The sequence below is a fragment of the Cervus elaphus genome, chromosome 31 (assembly GCF_910594005.1).
Source record: "Cervus elaphus chromosome 31, mCerEla1.1, whole genome shotgun sequence".
NCBI classification, from domain to species: Eukaryota; Metazoa; Chordata; class Mammalia; order Artiodactyla; family Cervidae; genus Cervus; species Cervus elaphus.
The window spans coordinates 27,005,746-27,025,402 of record NC_057845.1 but is presented as its reverse complement, the minus strand read 5'-3'; the positions used below and the strand labels follow the sequence as shown (position 1 = coordinate 27,025,402).

The 19,657-nt window shown below is 35.9% G+C and overlaps 1 protein-coding gene and 1 long non-coding RNA gene across 6 annotated transcripts in view; both read left to right on the top strand.

Annotated features, from left to right (window-relative positions):
* ROBO1 (roundabout guidance receptor 1) overlaps positions 1–19,657 on the top strand; it is a 443,607-nt gene that overhangs the window by 125,031 nt on the left and 298,919 nt on the right. The gene's annotated exons all lie outside the window — the stretch shown is intronic.
* On the top strand, positions 702–5,168 carry LOC122687566. The gene is made up of 2 exons (XR_006339172.1): positions 702–735; positions 4,603–5,168. It is a non-coding gene; the product is annotated as an uncharacterized LOC122687566 (long non-coding RNA).

Sequence of the window (19,657 nt, the reverse complement as noted above, 5' to 3'; positions counted from 1 at the left end):
AGATTATGTTATGTTATGTTAGTTTCAGGTATACTACGTGATGATTTGACGTGAACATGCATTATGAAATGATCTCCATGTTAAATCCGAAAACCATCTGTTCCCATACAAAGTTATTACAGTTATTACTGACTATATCCTTTATGTTGTGTATTGCATCCTTGTGACTTATTACATAAGTGGAGGTTTGTATCTCTTAATCCCCGACACTTGATTTGCACACTTGCTACCCCTCTTCCTTTTGGCAGCCACTAGTTTGTAATTTGTGAATCTGTTTTCATTTTGCTTTGTTGGTTTTGTTTTAGGTTCCACATATAAGCAAGATCATACAGTGTTTGGCTTTTTCTGTCTGACTTATTTCACTTAACATTATACTCTTTAGATCCAGCCATTTTGTTACGTATGGCAATATTTCATTTTTTTAATGACTAATAGTGCATTTTGTGTGTGTGTGTGTGTGTGTGTGTGTATACCATCTTCTCTATTTATTTATCTATTGATAGTCAAAATCAATTGGTGGGTAATGTTCATTTGCTTCCATATCTTGACTACTCTAAATAATGCTTCATTGAACATTGTAGTGCATATATATTTTACAATTAGTGTGCTTTTTTTTCAGATAAATACCCAGAGTTGAAATTTCTGGATCATAAGTTAGTTCAATTTTCAGTTTTTTGAGAAACCTCCATGCTGTTTTCCATTGTGGTTGCACCATTTTACAACCCCACCAACAGTGTAAGAAGGCATTCATATTCTTTTCAGAGTTTTTTGTAGGAGTGATTCTCACAATGTAGTCCAGAGATCCTTTCAGGGAGTCTATGAAGTCAAAATCATGTATGGCTGAGAGATCCATTCAAAGTTGAAAGGTGAAACAATGGATTTTAATGTAACAGATTTGCAGAAAGTTCACGGAAGTGGTTTCAGATTTTCCACTGCTACTAACATTTAAAGAACTACCACATATTGAATGTTGTAGTAGAAAGAAGTATATTCATAATTATCTGAGAAAGCTATTAATTGCTCCCTTTCCCAACTACATGTCTTTGTAAGGCTGGATTTTCTTCATATGTTTCAACAAAATAATATATTGCAACAGACTAAAGGCAGAAGTAGATAGAAAAAAATCCAGCTATCTACTCATTAATTAGACATTTTAAAAAAAACCTGCAAAAATGACAGACAGTTGTCTTTCTTTTCACTAACTTTATTTGCCTGGGAAAATAGTTATTTTTCAAGAAATTGTTTTTCTTCTTTTTATTTTTACTGACATAAAATAGGTTTGTTTTTGATTTAAAGTAAATTAATAAATATTTTAGATGTTTCTCCATTTCAATTTCTAATATAATTGTATCAATGTATAAAATTCTTATAAATGAGAGCATTTTGGGGTCTTCAGTGATTTTTAAGAGTACGAAAGGCTCCTGAGAGCAAATCATTTTTAGAACAGCAGCTCTAAGATATCAGGATGTCTAACATTTCTTTGTTATCAATAATAGTGATGTTCAAAGTATTGGACTGTATGTACCCATATATATTTGGTCTAGGAGCAATCCTTGTCTTAGAAGAAAGAAATCCAGTGCTCCTATTTTTTAGGGATCCCTTCAGTTTTCACATTTGATTCATCATGAGCCAGGCTACAGGTACAGATGTGTTGACTCAACTCGGCAAACACAGAGAGAAGCTGCATCTTGGAGGCCAAGTCAGTGGCTGTCAGGATGGTTTTAATTAACAGGAAGGCACTATTGGTCCCATTTTGTGTGCACTTCAAAATGTTAGTTGTCCATTGAGATGGCTCACAGATGAGGCACTACTTGAGGCTGGCTGAAATGCAGCTGTGGCGTGCTTTTCTAAAGAAGACAGGAGAGAGGAGTTTGGAGCAAATGATTCCATGTGAATTGGAAACTGTTTTATGAGAGATGTTGGACAGCTGGCCTGTTCATCATGATTGTCAGAGAAACCTTAATACGGCAGGGAAGACCTCAGGATTCAGGAGTAAGAAGCTTATTAGTGAGACCTAAATCATATCTTTATGAAACAACACAGAGAAACACAGAACAATCCTTTCTCCTCCACATTTATAAAATTCCTGTACTTGGATTAAAATCATCCTGACCTCTACATTGAAACAGTTCTGCCATCAGACTTGGTCTTGACAGTCACGCACGCCATTAGCTGCAGAAGGTCATCTATCACAGATCTATCACAGTGGTTAAGGCGCTGGCTTTGAAGTCAGTCAGACATACTCAGATCCACATCCTGCCCCTAATGCTTTCTGACTGTGTGAATGTTAGCAAGTTACCTTTCTTCACCAGGATTTCTCGGGTATGAAATATCTACCCACACGTGTACACAAAAAAGCACACACATACAACACGCACACAAATAAAAATTTTAGTCATCTAAAAGCGTACGCATATTACCTAATATTTATTTACCACCCTCTGTCAGGCTCTGTTATAAATGCTTCATGTGGAACCACTGTCGCTTCTTACAATAACCCTCTGAGGTAAATAAAATCAATGCTCCCATTTATAGATGAGGAACCTACTCTCAGGATGATGAGTAAACTTACAAATTACACAGAATGAGTAATTGGCAGTGCCTGGGTATGAATCAAGGCAATGTGTCCTATTCTTTTCTACTCTGTTCTTTGTCTCTAATAGAATCGTGTAAAAGTCTCCTTGCAAGACATGCTTCTACCTAAACTTTTTTCCTTTTTAAAAAAATAATTGCCTCAGTGTTCTTTTAAGAAGTAATATAAATTTGCTTATTAGTTACTTTTTAAAACAATGAAGACTGAGACAAGTGTGGTTGTCAGATTTTGTCTCCTCCTTTCAGATGCTTTTATATGACATATTCCTTTGAAGTTAAGCTGGAAGGCAGGTGTTGTGGGGCAAAGCATCTGAAAGTAAAATTGACTAAATATGGAGAAAGCATTTAATTGTTTAGCAGCTAAGACTTTCTGTTGGTCAAATTGAAAAGCCATAATATTTATGGTATATATGATGTGTGTGGCATTTGAAGTTATAAAAGAGGATCCAAAAGAATATTCCTCATTGAAGATTATGTTAATACAAAGTAGAAAACTTTAATTACGTTTTTGATTTTCACTTATTTGTTTGTATGTATTTGAAGAGAGTTATGTTTCTGTTTGCCCTGTGCAAATTATGGCTACCTCTTCATTATTGAATATCTATATAATTAATCCTGTCTATATAAATAAACAATCTTTCAAAATCTTTCTCTACTTTATCTTCTTGTGACTTACAAGTAAAAGAAAATTAAAACAATAGAAAAAATACAATTCTATAGCTAGGACTTTTAGAAAAATGCTACAAAACATCTCTGTACCAATAAAAATATTTTAATATTTTACTATTCTATAGAAATTTTGTATTATTTACCTTAAGAAAACACAAAATGAAGATCTAGTTATATAAAAAGTTATTCATTGTGTATTGAAGCTAGCAGAAGATAAGGCAAGAAAAATCAGTTTAGATTTTAGAAATCTCTATCACTTCATCTTTGCAAACCAGAAAGGGATTTATTCTGTATGAAGTTAGTAGGATGGATAAGAGAATTCTTTGATGTAGAGCTTAAAATGATTCTTTGATTTCAAACATGATTTGCATGTTTAAATAGACCTCTGCTTCACTATGTATTAAAATGTTATCATACATTTTATTTCATTTTATTATTTAATTTTTTAAAAAATTAAACTATAGATATTTATTTCATGGAGCACAGAAAATATTCTACCCTGCCAATAGCTTTGAAAATCATGAAAGATGCCAAAATACTAAGTGGTCATGGATTAGAGACACTTGAGTGGTTGCCTGAGTTCCATTGCTTTCTGGGTTGTTGTTTATCAGGGATTCTTAAATGTGCAATGGACCTAGAGTCCACTGTAAGAAACAGAAACTGTAGTTGTCTGAAAAGAACTGTAAAGGGCACTCATATCGCATCAAACTGATCTTTCCCTCCCCCTAGCAATAAATGACAGGAAGAAAACAGTGGAAAAAGTGGCCACCATAATGGAAAGGTGGGCAATCACAGAAGTTATTAGTGTAGACATTTGATGGGGTCTAATCTACCTATGGAATACTGTATTCTGTCAAGAAAAGAGAGCTAATGCATCTTCTAAATATCAAAAGACAGGAGCCAATTTATGCCTGTCAGGCCTCACTTTTCACAGATTTAAATCATTCCTGTTAGAGAGATACATTACTTCCATTGTAGTCAAATTTCCCTCTTGATTTTAGTCAAAAATAATTTTAAAAGCTTTCTGACAATTTAAAAGAGCATTTTAAAATAAATGGCATTATTTAAAAAATCCCTACTGGATACCAGAAATTACTATAATTAGTAGCAAGTTTTAATGTTTTACATTGCTTCTCTCTTATATTTACTATATTTTAAAGTAAAATTTCTTCAAGGCACACTCCCATCAATTATTAGATCTGTTTTCTTTGTAAATGTTGAAGAGTTGTATAAAACTTTTGCTGTTTCTAATTTGAGTGAACTTTACATTATTATTTTTGTTGGCTGAATGAAAATCCCTAATGATATTTCATTGGTTAATTAACTTCCTAATATTTGCAGGTGTGGCATCTGCTGTATTCTTGATTGTCATGGAATAATGAAATCGTGGGCTGGAAGACATGAATGTGGAAATTTTCCCTACCCATTATATTTCTTATGCAAGCAATATATCCTAGTTACTTCAGGTCAGCATGACATTGTGTGCAAAATTACATACTGCATGGGACCAGATGAGACATTGCCATATATTGCTCATGAGGATGCAAATTGCCACTTATCTGGAAAAGATTCTCACAATAAAAGAACAAGCAATTTCTCTCTCTGTAGTGAGGCTGTTAATATCTCATGGATGGGTAATGAGAAAGAGACAGATGAGAGGAATAAAGGTGTTACATTTCGTTTTCTATTTTATTTTTTCTTTTATGTAACTTCTGTCAAATTAATAGTATAAAAGTACATGTTTTCAATTTTTTATTATTTCCATTCTAGAACATGACATCAATTTGAGAGAAAGAGATAATATCTTATTTTATATTGGAAACTGGCTAACATATTCCATAACCCAAATAGTATTTTTTTTTGTTTCTAAAGATAATATAAAAAGTCAATTTAGAAACATTTCAATACTCCAAAATCGTAAGTGAAAATGTCCGTGCATTCTTCTATATATGTAGGCAAAGATAAAAGAAATAGAAACTGTCATTCCTGAAACTATTTTTATGGAGCTAAATCCTGGGCCAATTTAAAAATGTGTAATAGGGTTTCTTTTTAAAACACCAGTGAATTTATTAATATAAATTCATTAGTTAACTTGGCAATCAGTATTTTCTTTAAGAACAACATGCATGTTCTTTTATCAGGTCTGCAGATTAAGAATTTTAATTTATGTTCTTAGGCCTGCCAAAATGTTCTGAATGTTCAATACAATAATTTAAAACCTGTGAATCTATACATATATTTTTTGATTAAATATCTAGCAGTTACTTTTTAGTTTAGAGTCTATGTTTATGTCAACATTGAAGAATAATAGAAATTATCAAATAATCTTAAATTTATTTAGAATTGTGGTTGATTGAACCAAATTAAATATTAATTTAACAACTACTTGTTAATATGTCGGTATTGATTCTGTCTTTGAGAAGTACAATTGTATGTAACTGAACTTTCTGTTTTCTTGTGGTTGGGCTTTAAATTACCATGTCTTCTGGTGTCAGTGTTTTTCCTGGGGCGCGGATCATATTTCTTACTGCCGAAGCCCAGAAATAATAGCTTCACACATCCAGGGTCCCAGAGGCTTATCCTGCCAGGTACTCTGAGAGTAACTGCAGTGCTCCAGACTGTGGTGTAGACGTGAAGTCCTAAAGCAACAGTGATACTGTTGAAAGCAGTTTTGCTTCCTAATACAATTCATAATTATCTGCATTTATCTCATTGTCTAAATTCCAACCGGTAACCTATCATGCTGACAAATTCTTAGAGGATGCCATGGTTCTATAGGATGTGTGCTTTTCTAGATGATGTTATTTTAAAGGAAGCAATCGCTGTAACAAATAGACCAAAAAAAAGTTGAGAAATGGTAAGGAAAAAATCTGCAAATATGTGGCAGCATTTGCATTTCTTTTATATCTAAATGAAAGTGTGTTTAATATCAGTTTTTGAATATGAGATTTTTATTTTTAAAGCATGTCTTTGGTTGTTGTTGCTTTATAGCCATGTCATATTTACAGGTATTTAAAAACTTATGTTCAGAGACTAAAGATCTCCAGTTTTCCCAATTGCTAGATATCATCTAATACAGAAACAGAAGTATATAAGCTAGAATTAAAGTTAGCTACCTGTAGTGTGGCATAACCATGCATCCTTCTGTTGAATATTAAATTGCAAAGAAGTAACTATTTCCATGATGTTAAAACATTATCATTGAATAGCAATCACTTTTGTAAGTTATTTAATAAGATAATTATAGTTTGCAACGAAACGTACCCACAATTTTAATGGCAGCCAGGTATATTAAGTCACAAAGCATGGCATTTACAGGTGGGATTTCCATCCTCCAAAAATATCTCTAAGTTATCTCTCACCTTCTAATTGCTTTAACTTTTAAAAAAGGAAGCAGTATGTTTATTCTGTGATTAGTAAAGATCAAAAGGGCACTTACTGTTTTAAAATGGAGTCAGTTAATGACTCCACACTTTGGTGAACACTGGGGTGCTAGTACTGGCACAGACACTGAGAATAAATCGAATTGTGAGTGGGAGGAAAGAACAAATACCTTGGCCCATACTTTGGGCCTGGATGTTTCGGGCATGTTATAACAATTGTCTGTCTAGTCAAGGCTATGGTTTTTCCACTAGTCTTGTATGGATGTGAGAGTTGGACTATAAGGAAAGCTGAGCACTGAAGAATTGATGTTTTTGAACTGTGGTGTTGGAGAAGACTCTTGAGAGTCCCTTGGACAGCAAGGAGATCCAACCAGTCCATCTTAAAGGAAATCAGTCCTGAATATTCTTTGGAAGGACTGATGCTGAAGCTGAAACTCCAATACTTTGGCCACCTGATGTGAAGAGCTGACTGATTTGAAAATACCCTGATGCTGGGAAAGATTGAAGGGGGGAGGAGAAGGGGATGACAGAGGATGAGATGGGTGGATGGCATCACCGATTCGATGGACATGAGTTTGAGTAAACTTTGCTATATTTTCCATCTATATTTGGTATAAAATATATGTGTATTTTATACCAAATATAGATGGTATAGCTCCAGTATTTTGGTCATCTGATGTGAATAGACGTCTCACTGGAAAAGTCTCTGATGCTGGGAAAGATTGAGGGCAGAAGGAGAAGAGGGTGTCATAGGATGAGATGGCTGGACCACATCACTGATGCAGTGAACATGAACTTGGGCAAACTCCGGGAGATGATGAGGGACAGGGAGGCCTGGCGTGCTGCAGTCCATGGAGTTACAGAGTCAGACACGACTGAGCGACTGAACTGACTGAACTGACATTATTGGTGCCTTTGGGCTTCCTGTTCTTCTCTGTCAATATCTAGACTGTGCCTGCTTCATCCTTTGGTTTTATTTCCTCAGTTTACAAAATGAGTGAAAAGAGACATGATATAAAAAAATAGAAAAATTACTTTTTGGATGGAGATGGAATATTTGTATGTATACATATAAGTATTTATACATATTTATAGTATGAGCTATTTATAAATTTTGGAGATTCGGCCTTTATCGGTAGTATTATTTGCAAGTATTCGCTCCCATTCAGTAGGTTGTCTTTTTGTCAGTGATTTCTTTTGCTATGGATTTTAAGTTTAATTAGGTCAAATTTATTGCCCAGTCATGCCCTCAATCTTTCCCAGCATCAGGGACTTTTCATTGCCCAGTCATGCCCTCAATCTTTCCCAGCATCAGGGACTTTTCCAATGAGTCGTCTGTTCACATCAGATGACCCAACTACTGGAACTATACCATCTATACTTGGTATAAAATATATATGTATTTTATATGAAATATAGATGGAAAATATAGCATATATATATATTTGGAAATGATGTATAAAATAAACACTCTCTGTATTTTATATTTTTGTTTACTGTGTCACATATGAGTTCTACCATTTACCATGTAAGTTGTACCATTAACAAGCATTTGTTATATCCAAGTCAAAAATCCAGAGAATACTTTGTTATACCATCTTTTTGTTCCCACTCAGGAATGAGAATCTTTCATACTCTTATTATTATTATTATTTTTTTGTATCTACGTGAAGTGATGGATGCTAAGTAAACTTATTATGGTAATTATTTAACAATATACATAGGTCAGACCATTTTACTACACATCTTAAGCTTGGCATATGTCAATTATATCAGTAAAATTGGGAGGGGAAAATGTTTTTATTGATGTATTGTTGAGTTACACTATTATATTAGTTCCAGACGTATAGTAGCATAGTCATTTGGTACTTTTATAGATTGTACTTCCTTACAAGTTATTGCAAGATAATGGCTATAATTCCCTGTGCTTACAATGTATTCATGTTTCTTATCTATTTTATACATGGTGGTATGTATTTCTAAATCCTGGCCTTCTGTTTTGCCTCTGCCTTCTTCCCTCTCCCCATTGGTAGTCATTAGTTTGTTTTCTATATCTGTAAGTCTGTTTCTATTTTGCTATGTATATATCCAGGGAAGCCTGGTGTGCTGTAGTCCATGGGGTCACAGAGAGTTGGACATGAAAAATGTATATATCCATTTGTTTTATTTTTAGATTCTACATATAAGTGATATCATAAATTATTTGTCTTTCTCTGATTTATTTCACTGAGCATATTCTCTAGGTACATTAACATCACTGCAAATGGCAGAATTTCTTTTTTTATAACTTAGTAATATTCATGTGTGTGTGTGTGTGTATGTATTACATCTTCTCTGTCTGTTCATCTATTGATGGGCACTTGGTTGCTTTCATATCTTGGTTATTATAAATAGTAGTGCTGTGAACATTGAAGTGCATGCATCATTTGAATTACGTTTTATTTCAAAATTCCAGGAGTGAAGTTGCTGGGTTCGTACGGTATTTCTGTACTTTCTGTTTTTAGTCTTTAGAGGCACCTCCATATTCTTTTCCACAGCAGATGAACCAATTTATGTTACCACCAACAGTGTAAGAGAGTTTCTTTTTCTCCATATCCTTGCCAACATACAAAGTCTGTCATTTTGATGATAGCCATTCTGACAGGTGTGAGGATATAATCTCAGGTTTTATATTTGCATTTCTCTGATAATTAACACTTTTTTGAGCATCTTTTCATGTAGGTGTTGGCCATCTGTATATCTTTTTTGAGAAAAAAGTCTATTAATTTTCAAACTCAAATCTTCTGCTGATTTTTTATTAGGTTGGTTGTTCTTTTGACACAGAATTTACCATAACTGTTCATATGTTTTGGATATTAGCCTCGTTAATAGCCATGTGTTTGGCTATTAATAGCCACTATTTGCTTGTGTTTTCTGCCATTTAGTAGGTTGTCTTTGCTTTGTCAGAGGTTTCATTTTCTTTGCAAAGCTTCTAAGTTTAATTAAATCCAAACTTGTTTATATTTGTTTTTACTTATTTTGCTTTATTTATTTTCTCTCTGATTTTTATTTTTACCTTCCTTCTAACTTTGGGCTTTGCTTGTTCTTCTTTTTTCAGTTCTATTAGGTGATAGGTTAGGGTGTTCCTTTGATATCTTTCTTGCTTCTTGAGGAAGGCTTCTATTGCTATAAACTTTTCTCTTAGAACTGCATTTGCTGCATCCCATAGATTTTTGAAAGTTATATTTCCGTTTTCATTTGTCTCAAAGTGTTTTCTAGTTTCCTCTTGATTTCTTCATTGACTAAGTTTTTTCATAGTAAGTTGTTTAGTCTTCATGTGTTTGTTCTTTTCCCATTTTTCTTTCTGTAATTCTAGTTTCTTATCATTGTGGTTGGAAAAACAATATAATTTCTCTCATCTTAAATTTGTTGAGACTTGATTTGTAGCCTAGCATGTGATCTTTCCTAGGGAAGATTCTGTGTGCACGTGAAAAGAATGTGTATTCTGCTGTTTTGGATGGAATGTTCTATAGATATCTTATCAAATTCAGTAGGCCTATTGTGTCATATAAGCACTATTCCTTTGTTGATTTTCTGTCTGGAATGATCTATATGTTGAATTAAGTGGGGTGCAGAAATCTCCTACTGTTACTGTATTGATATCAATTTTTCCATTTTATATTTGTGGGTAATTGCTTTATATATGTAGGTGCTCCTGAATTGAGTGCATCTGTTTTAGCAAGTATAATATCCATATCTTGTATCAATCCCTCTATCATTTTATAGTGCCCTTCTTTGTCTTTTTTTATAGCTTTTGTTTTTAGGTCTGTTTTGTCTCATGTGAGTATTTTTACCTCCATCTTCTTGTCATTTCTATTTGCATGAAATGTCTTTTTTTCAGTCTCTCACTTTCAGTCTGTGTGTCTTTAGATCTGAAGTGTGTCTCTTGTAGCAGCATATAGATAGGTCTTGATTTTTATTCAGTCAGGTTCCCTGTGTCTTTTGGTTGGAGCATTAAGTCCATGAATGTTTAAAGTAACTATTGATGTGTATTCACTTATTATCATTTTGTTTTCTGGTTGTTTTAAAATTCTTCTGTTTATTAGCTCTTCTTTTTGTTTCCACTTTTGTGATTTGATGATTTTTAGTAGTATGTTTGTGTTTCTTTCTTTTGAGTTTTTGTGTATCTATTATAGGTTTTTTGTTTGTGGTCACCATTGGGTTCATATATGTTGATATATAACTGCATCTACTTGTTTTAAATTGGAAGTTATTTAGGTTCAAGCACATTCTAAAAAAAAATCTACAGTTTTTACTCCTCCCCCCCACATTTTGTGTATTCAGTATTTTGCTTTGCATCTTAATGTTTATCCCTTAACTCTTCCTTATATGTTTACCTTTCCTAGTAGAATTATCCCTTTCCTGTAGATTCTTTTTTTCTTTTTTCTTTCTTGACCACACTGTATGGCTTGTGGGACCTTAGTTAATTGACCAGAAATTGAACTTGTGCTCACAGCAGTGAAAGTGCCAATACTTAAAACACTGGACTACCAGCAAAGTCTCTCCTATAGATTCTTACTTCTCTACACTCAGAGAAGAAGAAGACCCTTTAATATTTATGGTAGGATTAGTATTGACAAACCCATGTGGTTTTTGTTTGTCTGAATGTTCTTTATCTCTCCTTTGATAATAAATGATAATCTTGCTGAGAAAAATATACTAGGTTGCATGTGTTCTGTTTCAGCATTTTATATATATCATGCTACACTCTACAATCCTGCAAAGTTTTTGCAGAAAAATCAACTGATAAACTTTTGAGGATTCCCTTGTGTACAACTCTCTGCTTTTGTCTTGCTCCTTTTAGAATTCTCTCTTTCACTTTTGTCATTTTCATTATGATATTTTTTGGTGTGAGTCTATTCAGGTTCATCTTGGTTGTGACCCTCAGTGCTTCTTGTACCTGGATATCTCTTTCCTTCTTCAGGTTCTGGGAATTTTAAGCTAATGCATTTTCAACTCCCTTCTCATTTTCTTCTCCTCTGGAGAACTTTGGAATGCTTCAGTTCAGTTCAGTTCAGTGTCTCAGTCGTGTCTGACTCTTTGTGACCCCATGGACTGCAGAATGCTAGGCTTCCCTATTCTTCACCAACTCCCAAAGCTTGCTCAAACTCATGTCCATTGAGTTGGTGATGCCATCCAGCCATCTCATCCTCTGTCATCCCTTTCCCTTACTGCCTTCAATCTCCCCCAGGATCAGGGTCTTTTCCAGTGAGTCAGTTCTTTGTATCAGGTGGCCAAACTATTGGAGCTTCAGCTTCTGCCTCAGTCCTTCCAGTGAATGTTCAGGACTGATTTCCTTTAGGTTTGACTAGTTTGATCTCCTTGCAGTCCAAGGGACTCTCAAGAATCTTTTCAAACACCACAGTTCAAAAGCATCAATTTTTCAGTGCTCAGTTTTCTTTATGGTACAACTCTCACATCCATACATGACTTCTGGAAAAACCATACCTTTGACTAGATGGACCTTTGTTGGCAAAGTAGCATCTCTGCTTTTTAATATGCTGTCTAGGTTGGTCATAGCTTTTCTTCCAAGGCACAAGCGTCTTTTAATTTCACGGCTGCAGTCACCATCTCCAGTGATTTTGGAGCCCAAGAAAATAAATTCTGTCACTGTTGCCATTGTTTCCCCATCTATTTGCCATGTAGTGATGGGAGCAGATGCCATAGTCTTTGTTTTTTGAATGTTGAGTTTTAAGCCAGCTTTTTCACTCTGCTCTTTCGCTTTCATCAAGAGGCTCTTCACTTCTTCTTCTCTTTTCTGCTATAAGTGATATCATCTGCATACCTGGGGTTATTGATATTTCTCCCAGAAATCTTGATTCCAGCTTGTGGTTCATCCAGCCTGACATATCGCATGATGTACTCTGCATAGACGTTAAATAAGTTGGGTGACAATATACAGCCTTGACATACTCCTTTCTCTATTTGGAACCAGTATGTTGTCCCATGTCCAATTCTAACTGCTGCTTCTTGACCTGTACAGATTTCTCAGGAGGCAGGTAAGGTGGTTTGGTATTCCCACCTCTTAAGAATTTTCCACAGTTTGTTGTGATCCACAACAGTCAAAGGCTTTGGTGTAGTCAATAGAGGAGAAGTAGATGTTTTTCTGGAATTCTTTTGTTTTTTTTTCTGTGATCCATTGGATTTTGGCAATTTGAAGTCTGGTTCCTTTAAAGATCTCTTCAATTGTCTTCTTTTTTAAAGTTTGATTCTCTTTTTGTTTCCTGGTTGGGTGATTTTCATTTTTCTATCTTCCTGATGACTTATGTTCATTCCTTCTAGTTTGTTTTTTGTTTCAGTTATTCTTTATTTCTGAATTCTAAAAATATTTTCTAGTTCCTTGTTAAAATTCTCAGTGTTCATCTATTATTTCCTCTACTTCAGTTAACATTCTCATTATCAATACTTTGAATTCTTTGTCTATTAAATTGTTTATTTTGTTTTATTGGTTTCTTTTTTTTTTTCAGATGTTTTCTCTTATACTCTCATTTGAGACCAGTTCCTCTGCCTTTTGATTTTGCTTAACTTTCTCAGCCTCTGTGAACTTAGGTGAAATAGTTACCTATTGCAGTCTTGAAGGAGCATTTTTATGTAGGACTATCCCTATATAGACTGCATACTCGCATTGCCTTTGGCGGGACTCAGTTCACATCTTTAATCAGAATGTGCTCTCAAGTATCACCTTGGTAAGTGACGGGGCCGAAAAAGAGGGCCTAAAACTTGAGCCAAGTGTTAGCCGGGACTTCTTTACTCGGTGGCCGTCACAGTCTGTTGGGGCAGGGTCTGATCCCAAGTTGGCTGCAGCCGAACCCTGAGAGTCAGGCTGGGGTTGGCTCTGTTCCTTTTAAGTGTTTGCTTTGCCCTGTCCCTGCATTGGACTGTTGCCCCAGAGCTGGGTGGGGCTGAAGGAAGGGGTGGAGGGAACCCATGCTGGCACTTAGATTGTGTTGGCTACAGACAGAGGTCTGAGCTATCTCTAACATGCTACCTGTGTAGATGCCATTGTTTTTACTTCCTCTGCTCAGATGCAGCCTTGGATGGATCCAAGTCTTTTTTTGTCTCCCACAGCTGACTACTCCACCCATCTTCCACTGACCCTGTCCTGGATGGAGGGCACTTTGGGCCCTCATGAACTCTCAGCATGTATCAGGGCATGATCTGGGATGGAGCTACCGTCATCAGAGTTTTGGGCTGCTTCTGATGCTTGAGGAAGTGCCAGTGATGGCCATTGCTGCCCCATCCAGGCATTGCCCCAGGACTGAGTCACTTCTGTGTCCCGTGCTCAAGTTTTCTCCCCAGTTGTGGCAGCTCAAGATCCAGTGCTGCCAGGCCTGTGCCTCGGAGTATGTTGGCCTGGAGTGTTTGTTTGGCTTGGCCTGGGCTGCATACCAGGGTGGTCACAGGAAACCTCTATGCCTGTCCTGTGGGCAAAGCAGCACTTGCGTGCTCCTCATGAGTAGAGTTGAGGCTTCCCAATGGCCTTTTGTTAGTCCCAGTGGTCCTCCAAGCAGCCAAGAGAACTTGTCTCTCCTGTGTAGGACCCTAGGACTGGAGCATCTAGTCTGTGGCTCTCACCTCTCACTTGCCAGGGTGGGTCTCTGACTGTGTACACTCCCTTTTCCTTTCTATCTTCTCCCAGAGTCACAGGTCCTGACCTGATCACTTTTCTTCCCTTTCTACCCAATTACATGTGGATCTTTCTTACAACCTTGATTGTACAGGAGGAGTCTTTCAGCCAGTTTCCAGTTAGTTATTGGTGAGAATTGTTTCACATATAGATGTATTTTTAGTATGTTCATCAGAGGAGATGAGTTCCACTGAAGTAATTCCTCCTAATATGCTGTTTTGATCAATCTAGGGGCGCTATGTATGTGCATGCTCAGTCATGTCCAACTCTATGAGACCCTATGGACTGCAGCCTGCCAAGTCTTCTCTATCCATGGGATTTTCCAGGCAAGAGTATTGGAGTGCATTGCCATTTCTGCCTCCAGGGGATCTTCCCAAGCCTAGGATTGAACACTTGTCCCCTGCATCTCCTGCATTGGCAGGTGGAGTCTTTACCACTGAGCTACCTGGGAAGTCCCCTAAGTATGTTACCTGCCTGGAAATTACTTTTGAAATATAAATGGTTCTCACATTCATCTGCACAATGGAATCACTTGGAGGGCTTCTATAAACTCTTATTTGTGTTCCCCACCCTATTTCACTCTCCTCACCCAAGACTATGAATTAGTGGAGCTGAAGTATGGCCTGACTTTGGAATTTTTAAAGATCCGGGTGATTCTGTTGTCCAGCCACGCTTTGGAATCCCTAGTCTAGATCTTTGAGGTTCAAATGAGAATGGTCACATTCGCAACTTGACTAGCTTGTTTCCTTACAGAAACGTACCTGTAGATAGGTAGCAGAACCTAATATGTGTGTGTGTGTCTGTGTGTGTGTGGGAGTATATGCACACGCATGCTTATTCCCATGCTTAGGTGATGGGAGCAAGTCATACAACATTGTTGCCTTTTCTTACTTTTGCTCTTCTGACTCTGTCCAGTTATCAACTAAGAATGATTTTTATGTAGGCAGATGTGTTCATTGTTGGTATTAGTGGTGGTATTAATTTAAGACCACAATTAAGAAGGAATTCCTCTTCTTTGTTCCCCACCTTTTTTATCCTTTGTGAATATAAGATGAATAAAAATAAGAAGAGTATTTTTAAAACCCTGATAAAATTATTACATGGATCAACATTTTATAATTTAAACAAGTGGAAATATTCATTGAACACTTACCAAAACAACCCTGTTGTTTAGTACTATTATTCCATTTTGCAGCTGAGGAAACTAAAGCAAAGAAAGCAGAGTATAATAATCCTCTTCTTTATTTTAAATCAAGTTAAAATTCTTGCTACAAGTCAACATACCTATTTGAACATTTTCCTAGTTTTAATAGGGTGAAGGTGGTGTTTGAGTATTATGATTTTTGACAGCCCAGAACGTAACTGGCCAAAAGCAGCTGTTTCTTATAGTCTTAAGTCTCTGAAGGTTTTGATGTCTTGAGCAGTTGAAGATATGTGAATGGTGATGAATAATTACTTTTATCTAACAGGATTAATTGAACATTCATTCTTCCCAGTTTTGAAATTTTGAGAATCACTTCTAAGTGTATGACAAAAGTATGGTCCTTACTTTCTAGAAGAGTCCCAATGCAGAAAAGTTATCTTCCGTTGCCAAATAGGTCATCTGAAGCACATCAAATGTTGTATCCAGATTTTTGTTTTAAAATATGTGATTGTTGTTTCTAAAAATGGCTTTGGGCTCAAAAGAAATTATGTTGAGAATTAAAGCAAGTACCACAACACAACCACTGTTTCCTGCTTAAATGAATTTTACTTTATCATCTTTTATGATAACAATGCTAAATGCTGCCAAAGCACAAGTGCCTTTTCCCCCAAGGAAAATGTTGTTTTTTTAACGGATACACTCATGTTTCTGGTTAGTTAAACAAGAGACTTTTCAATTATGCAACTTTTCAATTATGTGACACATTTTTAATCTTCTACTTTATTTTATGCTGGACCTTCTAAGTAGTTCTTCTCACACTATAGGACAATGTATAGATATGACATGCTTTCCAATGAAAGCACTTAAAAATACATCCCGTAAGTACAGATTCATTTTAAAAGTTTAAACCATTCCGAAAAAGAAGGACACCCTTTCTCACTGGTTACAACCCATGCCCATTTGGATTGATTTCCTTTTTCTTTCTTTCTTCCTCTCTCTCTTCCTTTCTTTCTCTCTCCTCTTTTCCCTTCCCTTTCTTTTTTAAATTTAAAATCTCAGCATTTCCCCCATTGTGCTGATCAAAATAATGTCCTTAGCCTTCAAGGAAAGCATGGATGTTTGTACCCATAATTGTCAGCAGCCATATTTTTCTGACTACTGAAGGGAGCTGATTTGTGTCGGCATTAGCACCCCTCAACACTCTAAACCATTCCTTCCTTCTCCCCACCAATGGCAGCTCCCAAACTACCTACTTGCTTCATGTCAAATGCATGCTTGGCTCTGTAATAAATCACTGATGAACAGCCAGCTCTCTGTTTCAGAGGTGCAGCCTGTGAGCATTGATTAATGTGATTCTTCAGGAATGGAACAATGGCTTGTGTGCATATGGACAAGAAAAGCTTGCCCACGGCTATAGATAGCTTTGTTCCATGTGCTCCAGCCTGTCTCCTTCCAGTGTTCCCTTTCTGGGCTTAGCATGGACCTCAGCTAATTGATTAACAGAACCTTTAGGCTGCCTGAGGTGGTCCTAAAACAGGGATGTAATCAGAGGCTTTGAAAGACTCCATTCTTGTCTTTGGGGATTATGGCTGAAAGACACATATGGCCGCCACAATAGGCAGAACAGCAAGTCTTCTTATTTTGGGAAATTTTGGTGAATTTCAGTGATATTTTGCTTCTGTTGTATCATTCTTTTTCTTTAACCCAATTGGTTGTCTTTTTGTAGTTGACAGTTATTTATTTGGACAAAAAATTCATATTAGATTCTTTTTTCATTATTGCCTTTGTTATTGTCCTTCTTTTTATTAATGTGTTAGGAAACCCATATTCAGTTTTAACAGTTGTTCCTAAATACTGAATATCAAGGAGCAGTTGATATAATCAATGAAATTTAATCACAATAAAATATAATCACAAAATTTTGGTCACAAAATACAACTCTGTTTATCCTTTAATATCTAAATAGCTTATATTTTATCAGAAGAGTGAGAAATATTAAGTAAGCTTTGAAGAGTATTCAGTATTTCTTCAGTATTGTTTATTTTTGAAATGTAAGTCATTGGTTTTTTTTTTCATTTCTTTAAATTTTTAAAAATAAGTCAAAGTATACATGGAACAGTAATTGTGCTTAATCGCTCAGTCGTGTCTGACTCTTTGTGACCCCATGGACTGTAGTCCTCCAGGCTCCTCTGTCCGTGGATTCTACAATTCAGAATACTGGAGTGGGTAGCCCATTCCTTTCTCCAGGGTATCTTCCCAACCTAGGGATCTAATCCAAGTCTCCTGCATTGCAGGCAGATTCTTTACTATCTGAGCCACCATGGAAGCCCTATAATGGTAATAATAATGGTAGATTAATTGCCATTTTTACTTATTTTTCATAGCTTTGCTCTTTTTTGATTATCAGATATCTTTGAGATTGAAAGATGTGTTAAGTGTGTGTATGTGTGTGTATGCTTAGTTGCTCAGTCTCGTCTGACTTTTTTGGGACCCCATGGACTGTAGCCCTCCAGACTCCTTTGTCCATGGAATTTTCCAGGTAAGAATACTGGAGTGGTTTGCCATTTCCTATTCCAGGGGATCTTCCTGACCCAGGGATTCAACCTGCACCTCCTGTGTCTCCTGTGTTGGCAGGGGATTGCGTTGGCTGAGGGAAATGTTAATGTAGGTTCTTATTTTGTTTGTTTTTTTAATAGCTAGAATTATATATTATTTTACTTTGACCTTTAGATTTATAGGTAAACAAACTGTTTTTTAAAGGCAAAAAACTAGATTTAGCTAAGTGCTGAAAAGATGAAAAATTTCTGGTAAAATCTTATTTCTTGGTATTCTGGAAATATGACTAGAAGTTTTATAGAAGATCTCTTCTCTCCTTTTATGAGCAAGAGAGCTAAAGAGAACTAGTTATGTCAGTTTAGAATTAGTGAGCAGTGAGGAAAAGAGCTGAAGCCCTTTTATGGTCTTTCACATATTAATTCATGATCTGTAAGCTTCTCTTTTTCAAAAGAGAGAAGTTTGTCATACAAGATCCTAGAGAAAAATCTGTCATAAAATGTTCTAGAGGGAAAAATTAGGTACTTTTTCACTTATACAGGAGAGATTTTTTTTCCCCTGAAGTGTAATCTGTTGTTTTAACTTTGAAATGATTATTATTCAAATTAAAATTTATAATACTTAATTCTTAAATCTGTCCAAGAAAATTATTTATAAATTATTAATAATATATATACTTGAGAAGGAAATGGCAACCCACTCCAGTATTCTTGCCTGGAGAATTCCATGTGCAGAGGAGCCTGGCAGGCTACAGTCCATGGGGTCACAAGAGTTGGACACGACTTAGTGACTAAGCCAATCAACCAACCATATATACTTAAGGCATGAAATTAATGTTAATAAAGAGCCTATACATGAGACCTGACAGTGATTCTATGACAAATGTATTCAGAATTTTAATTTGAAACATCAAGAACCTGTCTCCTTAAGGAGCTGTGCTTGCCCCAGTGGTAATGGGCAAGAATGGGATAAGGAGGGGCTAGATGTTTCAGGGATTCTTTGCTGGTGCGGGAATGAGATTTTCTTTTCATGATGTCTAGGAGATTAAGGTTGGGAGGAAAAACTTAGGGTAATAGCAGTTGACCTGATGGAGTAGAGGACTGTGGGAAACTCCACCCCTGAGAGTGAAGTGGGAAGAATTCCTAGGACTAGATAATGATACCATATAAGAGATATGAGGAAACTCAGAGATGTATAAATTAGGAAAGGTTTCAGCTAAATGGTCCAGTTACACGTAAAATTCAAGAGAACCAAGCTCTTCCAAAATATTAACTAAGTGCTTTCTCTAGTGATCTATCCACTGAGAATATTACAGTCATTTAATTTGATTGACTTAAAGTTAGACTTTTTAGTCTTTTATTTTGGCACTCAAAATAATAGAAATTGATGCTGCTGCTAATAATAATTATAGTAATAATAATAACTTAATAATAATAGTGATAAACATTTCTTGAGCAATTACTATTACCACTCATTGTACTAAACAGTTTATATATTTTTTCCTGTTGTTCCTTATAATACAATGCAGAATTTATTGTGATCCCCATTTTAGTTGGAGGCTTTAGAGGGGTTATCCAGCTTGCCCAAGTTGGTTATGTGGCCAGTGTCTTCTCAAACCAGATCTGTCTCCTGGAGTCCACACTCTCACCA